At 38.8% G+C, this 15,542-nt stretch overlaps 1 long non-coding RNA gene and 1 other non-coding gene across 2 annotated transcripts; one reads left to right on the plus strand and one right to left on the minus strand.

Annotated features, from left to right (window-relative positions):
• Positions 1 to 532: 532 nt before the first annotated feature.
• Positions 533 to 604, minus strand: trnae-cuc (transfer RNA glutamic acid (anticodon CUC)). Its single transcript has one exon. It is a non-coding gene; the product is annotated as a tRNA-Glu (tRNA).
• Positions 605 to 7,936: 7,332 nt separating this feature from the next.
• LOC123735930 (uncharacterized) lies at positions 7,937 to 8,900 on the plus strand. Its single transcript, XR_006765824.2, has 2 exons — positions 7,937 to 8,013; positions 8,414 to 8,900. It is a non-coding gene; the product is annotated as an uncharacterized LOC123735930 (long non-coding RNA).
• Positions 8,901 to 15,542: the final 6,642 nt, after the last annotated feature.

A 15,542-nucleotide genomic window follows, 5' to 3' on the forward strand; every position in this document is an offset into this window, starting at 1 on the left:
GAGTTTCTACTGTTAAGTCAAAGATGTGTCTAACTAATCCAAGATGGACCACAGCCTGTTGTTTCCAATGGAAGCTCCATCTTTTCCCACTGCCAGCCACTGGGCTTCCTCTCACTACCATATTTGGTAGTGAGTGGAAACGTCAACCCGGATGCTTCACATTTATACATCCTGTGAAATATCTGTCTCATTGTTCAATCTGTGGTTTAGTTAGACACCACCATGGAAAATGTACAAAGATTTCAAAACTGTGGCGTGGTAGCATTTCACAGCGTCTGAACACGCAACAGTGAAACATTTTTTTTTTTAAACCCTAAGACCAAGAAACAACAACAAAGAAATCTAAAACAGAAAAACAGCAAACATTAAAAACTGTAGCCTACATTGAAACAAAGACATGAGGCAGACACAAGGATAGCAGAAAATAACACGGAAGACGTTCGCTTTCAAATAAAACTGATGAAATGTGGATTTACATACTCCTTTGTAGCGTTTAAAATATGAGCCTTGTTTTAATTTAAAAAACAGTTTGTTCCCTGACCGGGAATCGAACCCGGGCCGCGGCGGTGAGAGCGCCGAATCCTAACCACTAGACCACCAGGGAAAGCTACTTGAATCAAAACAGTTTGACTTTTGTATTGATTACTCAGCGCTGAGTTAAAACTGTAAGTTTAACATGTCGCTCTTTCTTTGAAAGAAAACAATAACCACAGATAAACGTTATCAGTATCTTTGCAATGACACATCCCAAAACGGTGTGTACGGCCTCCACCTTTCAGCACTGTAGGCTTTCTGTCTGGTAAACAATCACACTTTAGTGGAAGTTCAGTGATGCTTGTGGAGACTTTAACGTTAGCTGTATGGTTTACAGCTAGCCAGCTCTGGCCTTTAGTCCTTCGGAGTTCAAAGTCAAGCTGTTCCACTCTGATGTTGATGAAAGACCGACTGGCATGCAGAAACAGCGGCAGGAGAGGGTTGGGCGGGTGGAACCACCGCTAAAAGTCGCCAAAACAGACAACTCTGAAGGTGGGTTTTCGATGATACGTAGGGTTGACAGGAGGAGCCAAGGACAAAGTGTTGCATCAACAATCAGGTATGTACAGCAAACATCAACCACACATTACAGAGGTAACAGGCAGGTATGTACAGCAAACATCAACCAAACATTACAGAGGCAACAGGCAGGGTGGTCTGTGTTGTATTACGTTCACTACTGTCATACAGAAGCCACATCTATCTATCTGTCTATCTATCTAATGTTATCTATATATATATATATATATATATATATATATATATATTTACAGTATCTATCTATCTAGTTAGTTAAATAAAGGTTAAATTTAATATGTCTATCTCAGTCTGTCTAATGAGCCAATGCCAATAGCTAAATGGAGTCCATCAGTCATAACTTTTAGCTACCTATTTGTCCATCATCATGATTACTTTAATGCGTCTCTCTGTGACAAAGTCTCTGTCCTGGATGGAACCCTATTCCCTATACACTCAGGGCTGCCAACCTTTGAAGAAAGCTTGGAGTGAGATTTTGGGGTGCTGCCCAAGGAAAATTGTACTGTTTTAAAGTGAATTTCCTGCAATTCTACTTATTTTGACATGGAAACAAATCACAGTTAATGTGTATTCAGAATGTTTTGAATATTAAATGAACACTCAAAATACGACAACTTTGTCACTTTGAGATTTTGGGGGGGATGAAATTTAAAGTATGCAAATATTTTTTTCAACAAATTTTGTAGGTGGTTTTACACTTTATTCAGACATTAAATGAAATCAGAGAGCAAGACAGGCAAATAGAGAAAACAGTAGGAAGCTCAGTGGATTGATTCCTGTTATCTAGAAACAGTGGGAAGGTCAGTGGATTGATTCCTGTTATCTAGAAACAGTAGGAAGGTCAGTGGATTGATTCCTGTTATCTAGAAACAGTGGGAAGGTCAGTAGATTGATTCTTGTTCTCTAGAAACAGTAGGAAGGTCAGTAGATTGATCTCTGTTCTCTAGAAACAGTAGGAAGGTCAGTAGATTGATCTCTGTTCTCTAGAAACAGTAGGAAGGTCAGTAGATTGATCTCTGTTCTCTAGAAACAGTAGGAAGGTCAGTGGGATTGATTTCTGTTCTCTAGAAACAGTAGGAAGGTCAGTAGATTGATCTCTGTTCTCTAGAAACAGTGGGAAGGTCAGTAGATTGATCTCTGTTCTCTAGAAACAGTAGGAAGGTCAGTAGATTGATCTCTGTTCTCTAGAAACAGTAGGAAGGTCAGTAGATTGATCTCTGTTCTCTAGAAACAGTAGGAAGGTCAGTAGATTGATTTCTGTTCTCTAGAAACAGTAGGAAGGTCAGTAGATTGATTTCTGTTCTCTAGAAACAGTAGGAAGGTCAGTAGATTGATCTCTGCTCTCTAGAAACAGTAGGAAGGTCAGTAGATTGATCTCTGTTCTCTAGAAACAGTAGGAAGGTCAGTAGATTGATCTCTGTTCTCTAGAAACAGTAGGAAGGTCAGTAGATTGATCTCTGTTCTCTAGAAACAGTAGGAAGGTCAGTAGATTGATCTCTGTTCTCTAGAAACAGTAGGAAGGTCAGTAGATTGATCTCTGCTCTCTAGAAACAGTAGGAAGGTCAGTAGATTAATTTCTGTTCTCTAGAAACAGTAGGAAGGTCAGTAGATTGATCTCTGTTCTCTAAAAACAGTAGGAAGGTCAGTGGGATTGATCTCTGCTCTCTAGAAACAGTAGGAAGGTCAGTAGATTGATCTCTGTTCTCTAGAAACAGTAGGAAGGTCAGTAGATTGATTTCTGTTCTCTAAAAACAGTAGGAAGGTCAGTGGGATTGATCTCTGCTCTCTAGAAACAGTAGGAAGGTCAGTAGATTGATTTCTGTTCTCTAGAAACAGTAGGAAGGTCAGTAGATTGATCTCTGTTCTCTAGAAACAGTAGGAAGGTCAGTAGATTGATCTCTGTTCTCTAGAAACAGTAGGAAGGTCAGTGGGAATGCTCTGCACAGGAAATACTTATATTAATGGTTGATGGCAGTGGGTGACCAAATCATAGATTGCAGTCTCCTTGTCCATAGACTGCTTTCAAGGTAAGGACACAAACATTTAGATTTTAGTACATTTTAGGTGAGCTATCTCTTTAAAATAGGTCTGGAACAAAATCCTGCTTGCTCTCCAGGAAATGCCACGACGCCCACGGTGCAATTTAGAAGTAGCCCAAAAACCTGCAAAGCGCGACCAAGAGTATGTGAGCGAACCAGAGCTGGAGTGGAGCGAGAAGCGGAGCAGTTTACTGCAGCTCGGAGCTCAGGGTGAAGAAGCATAGTAAGATGATCAGAACCTGATAAGCTTCTATGTTGTACACCGCAGTCGTCATATTAGGGATATCTAGGGGAAATGTCCAACGGTTTCCTGAAAAATCAGGACATTCTTACTCTGGGAAATCTATGTGAAATATCAATTTCTCTTTAAACCAGGACATGTTACATTCCCTTTGTTTTGTTTCCTTCGTTACAGGTTATGAGAATCTATCGTCTGAAGCTGAGGCAATATCCTTCCATTCAAGGACTGTACCTGAAATGATACAAGATCACTGATGAAGTGTTCATTAGAAAAGTTCTTATAAACCAGTGGACCAGAAGAAGAATTCCTCACTACCGGCAGACTGTCAGAACATCATTTATAACAGTTATCTGTGGGACTGATACCAGTGGAAGAGCTGGTCATGTCTAATAGTTATCTATGGGACTGATACCAGTGGAAGAGCTGGTCATGTCTAATAGTTATCTATGGGACTGATACCAGAGCTGGTCATGTCTAATAGTTATCTATGGGACTGATACCAGTGGAAGAGCTGGTCATGTCTAATAGTTATCTATGGGACTGATACCAGTGGAAGAGCTGGTCATGTCTAATAGTTATCTATGGGACTGATACCAGTGGAAGAGCTGGTCATGTCTAATAGTTATCTATGGGACTGATACCAGTGGAAGAGCTGGTCATGTCTAATAGTTATCTATGGGACTGATACCAGAGCTGGTCATGTCTAATAGTTATCTATGGGACTGATACCAGTGGAAGAGCTGGTCATGTCTAATAGTTATCTATGGGACTGATACCAGTGGAAGAGCTGGTCATGTCTAATAGTTATCTATGGACTGATACCAGTGGAAGAGCTGGTCATGTCTAATAGTTATCTATGGGACTGATACCAGTGTGGAAGAGCTGGTCATGTCTAATAGTTATCTATGGGACTGATACCAGAGCTGGTCATGTCTAATAGTTATCTATGGGACTGATACCAGAGCTGGTCATGTCTAATAGTTATCTATGGGACTGATACCAGTGGAAGAGCTGGTCATGTCTAATAGTTATCTATGGGACTGATACCAGTGGAAGAGCTGGTCATGTCTAATAGTTATCTATGGGACTGATACCAGTGTGGAAGAGCTGGTCATGTCTAATAGTTATCTATGGGACTGATACCAGTGGAAGAGCTGGTCATGTCTAATAGTTATCTATGGGACTGATACCAGTGGAAGAGCTGGTCATGTCTAATAGTTATCTATGTGGGACTGATACCAGTGTGGAAGAGCTGGTCATGTCTAATAATTATCTATGTGGGAATCACTGGAGAGAACCAATGAGGACAGGGGAGAATGACCGTCTACCTCTCAGCATAACATCTATGATTTATCCTCTTTGAATAAACCTGATTTTCCTCCCCCTGATTTGCTTTGGGGTTTGTGTTATTCATTTTAAAGAGTAACATCAACTGCTAACAAGTTCATAAACCATGTGCCATGGAATCGGTACGTCGAACATCTCTTCCCAACTAGTTTGCAATCTATATGTCAGAGCTGTAAAGCTTTTGGTCCTTAAATGTAACTGGTACACTTGTGTATTTTTTTGAATTTTCTTTAACCATTTTTGGTCTTTAATGCCGACAGACAAGTTCCTTACTCTCTCCCCTTCCACTTGACTCTTCCATTTTAGAGGTAATGCTGCAATTAGTTGGTTGTAATTTTGGGTAGAGCAGACATTTCTATATATTTTTGTTAGCTGCATGTGTGACACAACTCCACCAGTCCTATTTATGATATGATTTACAAAGATTATACCATTCTTTCCATAAATATATATAGATATTTAAATCAATTAGTATATTTGAGTTTAACCATAATATGTGTTGTAATATTTGTTCTGTATTTTCTGGTGGATTAAAATGAAATTGCGAAACAGCTTTCTATGGATTGTTTTAAAAATAGCTTTTTTTTGAGGGGAGATGAAAAGTTATAATCTGAATAAAGGGGAAAAGGCCATTCTAGAACATGGGGTGAGACATTCTTACTAATCTGCTAGAGAACCAGTTCTGGTTTAGGTATAACCTTTCCATGACTGAAACCTTGAGTAAGAGGTCTTATGCTTTAATATTTAATCATTTCTGCCCTCCGAATTCATATTCATTATATGAATATGCCCGTTTCATTTTGTCTGACTTGCCGTTCCAAATAAAATTGAATCTTTTTTTCTCATTTAATTTAATATACAAGCAAATTGTGAAATCAAATTAGCAATAACGAGTAGTCATTCTGTATGGTTATCATGTATCATACATGTCATTTAGATGTTTATACTTTACAAACACACATTTTGTTTCTGTAGTTATCAAAATCCATAGATAGTAGACAAAAATCTACAGGTTTACCAAACGGTTAAGTGGTTAACCATTAAGCACAGTTGGATTAAGGGATGGTCAAATGTATTAAAACAAATGAGAAGAGAATCATATGAAAAGTGTTGTGAAGAATTGCATTGTGAAAGGCAATTACTTTTAAATTAAAGGTATTTCTAGATGAAACACTGACTAGGTTTTGGTGAAAAAGTTACTGTGTGATTTTGTGTCTTGTACTTTAGTCAATTGAAAATGTGCTTAAAGTAATAAAAACAGCCTTTTGATGATCTGTTGTGAGTTTCATACTAAAGAGTTGTGGAATTTTACCACATACTTGTGAAAATAATACCAAAGTGATAAAAAAACTAAATATACAAGCTTTTTAGGACGTGGTTTTGATGGTATTTACTGTGTTTCAAATCATATTTAAATAAAGCTTTTTGAAATGTCACTGTTTCATCCACAAGTTACCAAGTGGTGCCTGGAGAAGTAGGTATTCTCTAATTTTACAAACGACCTGCGAAGGAAAGGAGCCGGTGTGAAAAGTTCTGTTTTCCTATAGTTTTGAATGGGTTTTCCCACATCTTCTGGGGGCAGTTTCACTCTCAAATCACACTTTGTTTTTATAAAAAAAACGACCAAAAGTGATGATAAGTCCTTAACAATGCTTGCACCACATCAGGAGACCGTTTTTTAGGGAAAAATGTAAAATATATATTTTTGTGAGGGTATAGTTGCCAATTAATGAAATGGATAGATGACTATCTTCGCAAGAGAGTTTTTGGATAGCAGTGTTTCTGTAGGCTACAGTGTCTGATGGCAGGCTACAGTGTGATAGCAGTGTTTCTGTAGGCTACAGTGTGATAGCAGTGTTTCTGTAGGCTACAGTGTGTGATGGCAGAGTTTGCTAAACAAATGCCCTGCCGATTGATACAGATCATCATCATATCATTCTGCCAGGTAGACATTCTTGGCAGTCAACATTTCATTTAGAAGGTTTTTGGGGAAAGCCTTTAGAAACGTTAATTCAACCAGTTGAGAGCTGCACACAGTAGGTGGAGGAATCAGTGGTGATTCTAGCATGTCAATCTTAGTGGGGAAAACAACCCATTTTTTTAGATGCATGCCTGCGAAGCCACGACACAACTCTAAATAATACATTAAATGCACTATAACGGTGACAAACGGTGCCCACAAACGTTTAGGGTCAACATAAAGCTGTCCAGACAGTGGATCTTACGGCTGACTTGTTTAACTAAATATGGTTTCTACTGATTCCTTGTGGATTTGTGTAAGTCGATAAGAACCGCATTCTCCTTCGATAATAATGAACGACAACATGAGTTTTGACCTTTGAACCATACACAAACATTATTACATTTATATTCAGTAAATTCATCTTGTTTGTTCTTATATAATTAAACACTTAGCTCTAAGTATGAGCAAGTGTAAACAAACGAGCTGCGACGAGGCAGGCCTATTCGTTCAGCGCTTTCAAAATGGACACCGACAGAAATTAAGATGGATATTAGTTCAGATAAATTCAGCAAGATGTAGAGGCCTTCACTTTACTTTTGTTTAAGTCACCACAGAGAGAGAAAGAGAGAGATCCAGACTCAGCGGTTAGCCTACCATCTGAAGTATGTTATTAGTCCTATGTGGTCTAAAAAGGAAGGACAATACAATCACGAGGATCCACTTTTATAGACAATATACCAACTCACAGACAGCACATTGAGCAAACAAAACAACCATCACAATATGAACTGGAATTACATGGGTCTATTAAGTAACTTTTTGTTGAATACAACTATTTGAATGGGAAGAGACGGTCACTGGTAACCATGGTTTCAAGGAGAGTATACTATAATATAATATTGTTGGGTCTGTAACTTATCACCCTCCTCATGGAGAAAATCACCTGAGATAATTATAACACACAAAGTGAGAAAAACAATTAAATGCATCATTCTAACATTGCCTAAAATGATGAATAAGATACTAATGAGATAGACCTGCACTATAACAATGCAGATGTACTGTTTATAGCATATATGATTATAAACGGTTGAGGAAAACCCTCATTTACTTTTCCCAACTTTACGCAAATCACAAGCGGCGACCGCTGGGCGATGACCAATCATATCGATTGGTTCCCGTGACGATGACCAATCATATCGAGTGGTTCCCGTGACGATGACCAATCATATCGAGTGGTTCCCATGACGATGACCAATCATATCGAGTGGTTCCCGTGACGGGATGGGACCCACGGCTGGAGACTTTCTCCAGCAAAGATGGCTGACAGAAATACTAGGACGGAAGCAAATGTAATTAACGATTCATGCTAAAAATTTACAGTTGAGAGGAATGTGTTAGCTAGTTAGTGTAGAGACAAACATTTATGCATATTTGTGTTGTCATAAAGTTACTTACGAAAATCGCTATTCAGCAAGCTAGCTGACTAGCTAACATCAGCTAGCTGACTAGCTAACATCAGCTAGCTGACTAGCTAACATCAGCTAGCTGACTAGCTAACATCAGCTAGCTGACTAGCTAACATCAGCTAGCTGACTAGCTAACATCAGCTAGCTGACTAGCTAACATCAGCTAGCTGACTAGCTAACATCAGCTAGCTGACTAGCTAACATCAGCTAGCTGACTCTGACTAGCTTTATGGGTGTTGTGACATGAGTATGAACTTGTAATTCTGGTTGTTTAATGTTGTAGGGACTCCAGAAACAACCAGCAAACCAGGCGGTCGTCTTGTGAAACAGTGGATGTAAATAATCTATCTAGCTAAGACATTTAATGCAAATTGAATGTACAATTTTGTAAGCTTGCCTTGCTGATATTTGCAATGCAGATGAAGTAACGTAGCTAGCTATTTTCTTGCTTATTGTGCAGTGGAAGATACAATACCTGTATGCCTATAGATGTGTAGCCGATCTGTATATGGACCCTAAAACGTTTGGTATGAATATTAGTTCAGAACCTAGCTATGAACCTCAGCTATCATAGCCAGTTGTATCAACTTCAAAACTGTCTGAATTACATTAATGAAGCCTATGGATTGAGTAGAATATAATATAACTTTGTGCCAAGGTTGCAAGTCGTATATACATGTAGTTATTGAGATCCCACATTGTAGCCTGTACATTTAGTATATTCACTGATCATGTACTCTACCATGGCAAATAAAGGTCCAGTTCAGGTATGAATGTCTGAGATTATTCTTCAGTCATATCCAATACCAGGAGTATCAAATTCCAGTCTTTGAATGATGCTGTGTCTGCATGTATGTATTAGAATTATACACTTCAACAGTGTTTACCAATCTTGGTCCTGGGACATCAATGGTTACACATTGTAACTATGCAATAGACTAGAAACATGATTTAACTAGTTAAAGACTGATTTGTAATTCATATATACAGAAATATAATTTTAAAAACACTACACTACACTTCCTATGCATCATGTAAATACTGTAAAACCAGTTAATCTCAATATCTAATTTCCTTCATCTGCATTGATCTGAAACAGGATAGGTGTAGTATTTCATCACATGAGAGAATGTCAACCAGTAGAAAATGTGAAACGCTTTATTGAAAAAAGTGAATTACCCAAGTGTTATAAATATTATAAATACAAGTTCAATCTGTACTTCAATGTACATCTGGTGTGCATTATAACAGAGGAAGAACGTGGCGAGAGGTGTAGAAGACAGAAAGGGAAAGAGGTAAGAACAGAGGAGCAGGGAAGACAGCATATGATTAATGAATCACAGTGCTACCCTAATATTCTCTTAGTTCATCACTATTACATAATTGTCTCTCTAGCTGTGTCTCCTAATCAGCCTTGGGCTCACAGTCGGCCTGAAGGTTATCTTAAGAGCGGGTGAGGTGGCGATGACGGGACTGAGTGTTGGCATCCTCTCTCACGTCAAAACATACCCGTTTATTCCATGTGTAACTCCGTTGTTTGTGTCGCACTGCTTTGCTTTATCTTGGCCAGGTCGCAGTTGTAAATGAGAACTTGTTCTCAACTGGCCTACCTGGTTAAATAAAGGTGTTTTTTTTTTATAAATACCTGCATATGGAGAGACCGAATAAAAATGAAAAAACAAAACAAGGCTTAAACATGCTAACAGTCTCAGTCATCATAATCATCAAGAGGTGAAATGCAAAACTGATCTTGGAACATTAACTCTGGGACTACTACATCTCTATCTGTATTTCAATGTAAAGCATCTCTTTCACTTCCTGTTGACCTGACCAAGGGACCTCTCACCTCTGATCATGCTGTGCCCTCAATGTAGCCAGTTCAGATGCGGGAGGGGTTCACCGACACAGCTGATATAACCTAGAGGATTTAGGGAGAAGGGGAGAGAGGGATGACGTGAAGGAGAGACTGATTGAGAAAATAAGGTAGTTAACCACACTAAGTGGCTGCAGAGTACTTCATGCTGAAAAACATGCACAGACACACAAGGACTAACAATATAGCGTAGTCACAGAAATAATGAAGTGTCTTACTATTCTCCATGGTTGGGCCTCTTGCCTATTTTTTGTACCTTTATTTAACTAGACAAGTCAGTAAAGAACAAATTCTTATTTTCAATGACAGCCAAGGAACAGTGGTTAACTGCCTTGTTCAGGGGCAGAACGACAGATCTGTACCTTGTTAGCTCAGGCATTTAAACTTGCAACCTTTCGGTTACTAGCCCAATGCTCTAACCACTAGGCTACCCTGCCGCCCCACACTCTTATTCTTTGAAGGTGGAAGGAGCCACAGTTATACACCTGAGCCTGCTTACTGCACAACACAATCCATCAATCAGATTGATACATGAGTGTGTAGGTGTGGGTTATAGGGTGTCTAATTGTTCTACATTTTTTCAATACGGGTGATTTAAAATAGTCCGTTTTATTTTTGTACAGACATCACACCCTTACCTAAACAGAACCCTCACCTGAGAAGTAGAAATCAAAAGGGAGAGAAACTGTGAATTTTATATTTTATTTAACTAGCCAAGTCTGTTAAGAAATTCTTATTTATAATGACGGTCTACGAAAAGGCAAAAGGCCTCCTGCGAGGCCGGGATTAAAATAAATTAAATAAAAATAGGACAAAACACACATCACGACAAGAGAGACAACAACACTACATAAAGAGACCAAAGACAACATGGCAGCAACACATGACAACACAACATGGCAACATGGTAGTAACAATATGGCAGCAGCACAGGGTACAAACATTATTGGGCACAGACAACATCACAAAGGTCAAGAAGGTAGAGACAACAATACATCACGCAAAGCAGCCACAACTGTCAGTAAGATTGAGTCTTTGAATGAAGAGATGGAGATAAAACAGATTTAACTGCAGTTGACATAGCTAAGTAAATGTTAGAACACTCTTATTGCAATGTGGATGGAATGTGGATGGCTCATAAAATAGCCTTTGGTTGTGCATAGCGTAGTCTATGGCGTTGCACATGGATTGCCTCTCTTGCTGCGTTGTTGGACCCCATCAATGAAACAGCCTGCATAGCAGCAGACTTCTCCTCTGGCACACGGAGGCGAGCTGCAGATCCCCTCCTAATCCTCGTGTCCATCCTCATGAAGTTATGCAGGAAACAGGTAGCCTTCACATAGCTGAATTCCTCCAGGCCGCCACCCCACCAACTTGCAATGCTCCACACCCCCACTAACGATGGCGTGGGAGGCGGTGAAAAAGTTCAATATTTCCACAAACACACACACTACCCAATAATGTATATATACACTAGATGATTTATAGGGGGCGCTGTATTGAAGCCCCTTTGCATCCATCTTGGGACTCCCTAACTGGTGTAAAAAATATATTGGAAGCTATTGAAATGAATTTATTAATGTCTACATTCGTTTTTACCACGTTTATTATATTAAAGACATCGTAATGCATCCATATTAAATTACATGTGAGCTAAACATACAAATGAAAAAAATATACCAAAACATTTTCCTTAAAGTATAATTTTTTCAGATGACTAATGTTACTGTCCCCATTACAACAACACACATACTTAAATCCATGCAATTGTGTCATTGAAACATTTAATTGAAATACTGTAGAATTCCATTCATTCCTATGAAGGACTGCTCCTACTGTGGAGTGCCAATATGGCCGACTGGCGGCTTCAAATTTTCTCAATGGCCAATACATGACATCAACTATCCAGGGTTTATATACAGCGTTGGAGTCTCCTAATAAATTAAAAGTGAAAGTTAAAAGTATATATGCTGCTGCAATTTTGAAACAACTGCGCCATGAAGGTAACTTTTTTGTTTTAATTTAAGATATCAAATATCGTGGTTTAATACAGGTCTAGACACCAATTGTTTTACATGAGCAGACGAGCGTTATTATTTTGACACAGAACACGGTGCAGGTTTAGTTCTATGGACGCGTTTTAAGGACGACGTAACTTTTAGGAAGTCTGGGCGAGGCCATGGGCTGCGGACTATATTGAATCAAGATAGTTCATGTAAGGTTGTATAAAGGTTGTCATATTGTTAAAGTTATGACATTAAATATAGCTTGTAACCCACAAAAGCTGTAGGCATTTAACTAGTCTACATTTCGGTAAACCACTATAGATGAGTTTAGGTTACTATCTAATCTGCGGATGGGAAGCCATCGCATGGTTTTAGAAATAAACAGCTATAAACTATATAGATTTCATACAATGTTAATTATTAACTTCCCTTTAGTATGTGAAATAATGTAATGTTAGGTATTTAGTATCCTTTAGTCATGTCGATTCCATGTTTTCTACATTTAGGAGGCCATATCTGAACGTCAACAACATCGTAGGATTCCTGCTATTTTATATTATTTTATTTAAATCGCTGACTTCTGTTTTTCCACAATAGGAGAACAATCTATGTTTTTCTGTGAAATATGTTGAGCAACAGTAAACTGCCTTGGACTTTCATCCGCCGTCATTTCTGAGGAACCGATGGAAATCTCCCGACATCCTGGGGAGAGTGAAGTAAATATGGAGGAAGACAGGTATATTACTCTGACATTAGGCTTATCTGTATTGTTAGTTTATTTCATAATGTCTGTGAAATGTGTCCATTTCAAGTGCAGCTGTTCCAATAATTATAAAACAGCGCGAGGTGTGACACAGCTGGGGTATATTCATTAGGAACCGAACAAGCAAACGGGAAGGGATTTACATGAATTTGTCCATTGAGAAACTATCGTTTTCGTTGCAAAACGTTTTGCTACGGTGTGTTCTAATTCATACACCCCTGGCAGGTACCGTTGTAGCACACCTGCTGGTGATTACTGCAACACTGTCCCGTTCAGTAGCCAAACGTTGCCTATAGAAATGCCACCAGTAGCCTAGAGTCGACGCTATTCCACATGCTTACTGCGTTCCAAAACGTTGCATCTTGCTGAACGCGCCACAAAAGTTTTTTTTTTTTTTAATACACGGAAGTATAAGTGAAATACATCTACACACGAGCTAACGGGAGGGACCTACCTGTATTCGACCAATAGAAACTCTTGTTTTATTTGCCAAACGTTTTTCTGTTGCTACTGTGTGCACTACTGAATACACCCCTGTTCAGTGGCGTTGATGCACAGCGAGCTCAGCCCCTGAGTGGATGAGTTCAGGCTAGCAAATTGGCTCAACTGTTGGGTCCTTCATTTTAGAAAAGTTAGCTAAGCAACACATTTCATAAATTTTGTCAACTTATTTTGTTCAGAAAAGCTAATTTGTATGTATATATCTACCTGGTTTGTGGGTTGTAGAAGGGTCAATATACTACCAGACAGGTTGGTAATATGTCGAATGGCAATGGAAGAGTTGGTTAGATTATTCAATTATTAAGTTTATTTGAACAGGGACAATGTACAACAAAAACACACGTCTCAATTCCACTTGAGAAATGATGCTTTGTAGCCTACCAGATCTAGCTAGCAGCTATTTCCATCTGATTTAGCCACATTGTTCCATCTCTCTAACTGTTATTAGTTGGTCTACAGACCTATGTCCTACTGGTTATACTATGGAATAGGACTATATTACTAGTGATGTGGACTGGAATAGGACTATATTACTAGTGATATGTACTGGAATAGGACTATATTACTAGTGATGTGGACTGGAATAGGACTATATTACTAGTGATGTGGACTGGAATAGGACTATATTACTAGTGATATGTACTGGAATAGGACTATATTACTAGTGATATGGACTGGAATAGGACTATATTACTAGTGATGTGGACTGGAATAGGACTATATTACTAGTGATATGGACTGGAATAGGACTATATGACTAGTGATATGGACTGTAATAGGACTATATTACTAGTGATAAGGACTGGAATAGGACTATATTACTAGTGATGTGGACTGGAATATGACTATATGGCTAGTGATATGGACTGTAATAGGACTATATTACTAGTGATATGTATTGGAATAGGACTATATTACTAGTGATATGTATTGGAATAGGACTATATTACTAGTGATATGGACTGTAATAGGACTATATTACTAGTGATATGGACTGTAATAGGACTATATTACTAGTGATAAGGACTGGAATAGGACTATATTACTAGTGATGTGGACTGGAACAGGACTATATTACTAGTGATATGGACTGGAATAGGCCTATATCATCTCACTAACTGTTATGTTGGTCTACCGACCTACATTTGAAGTCGGAAGTTTACATACACTTAGGTTGGAGTCATTAAAACTCGTTTTTCAACCACTCCACAAATTTCTTGTTAACAAATCTATGGTTTTGGCAAATCGGTTAGGACATATACTTTGTGCATGACACAAGTAATATTTCCAACAATTGTTTACAGACAGATTATTTATCTTATAATTCACTGTATCACAATTCCAGTGGGTCAGAAGTTTACATACACTAAGTTGACTGCCTTTAAACAGCTTGTAAAATTCCAGAAAATTATGTCATGGCTTTAGAAGCTTCTGAATGGCTAATTGACATCATTTGAGTCAATTGGATGTGTACCTGTGGATGTATTTCAAGGCCCACCTTCAAGTTCAGCGCCTCTTTGCTTGACATCATGGGGAAATCAAAAGAAATCAGCCAAGACCTCAGAAAAAAATTGTAGACCTCCACAAGTCTGGTTCATCTGTGGGAGCAATTTCCAAACGCCTGAAGGTACCATGTTCATCTGTACAAACAATAGTACGCAAGTATAAACACCATGGGACCACGCAACCGTCATACCGCTCAGGAAGGAGATGCGTTCTGTCTCCTAGAGATGAATGTACTTTGGTGCGAAAAGTGCAAATCAATCCCAGAAAAACAGCAAAGGACCTTGTGAAGATGCTGGAGGAAACAGGTACAAAAGTATCTATATCCACAGTAAAACGAGTCCTATATCGACATAACCTGAAAGACCGCTCAGCAAGGAAGAAGCCACAGCTCCAAAACCGCCATAAAAAAGCCAGACTACGGTTTGCAACTCCACATGAGTACAAAGATTGTACTTTTTGGAGAAATGACCTCTGGTCTGATGAAACAAAAATATAACTGTTTGGCCATAATGACCATCGTTATGTTTGGAGGAAAAAGGGGGAGGCTTGCAAGCCGAAGAATACCATCCCAACCGTGAAGCACGGGGGTGGCAGCATAATGTTTTGGTGGCGCTTTTCTGCAGTAGGTACTGGTGCGCTTCACAAAATAGATGGCATCATGTGGATGGAAAATTATGTGGATATTTTGAAGCAACATCTCAAGACATCAGTCAGGAAGTTAAAGCTTGGTCACAAATGGGTCTTCCAAATGGACAATGACCCC

This window comes from Salmo salar, chromosome 04 (assembly GCF_965601325.2).
Source record: "Salmo salar chromosome 04, fSalSal1, whole genome shotgun sequence".
NCBI classification, from domain to species: Eukaryota; Metazoa; Chordata; class Actinopteri; order Salmoniformes; family Salmonidae; genus Salmo; species Salmo salar.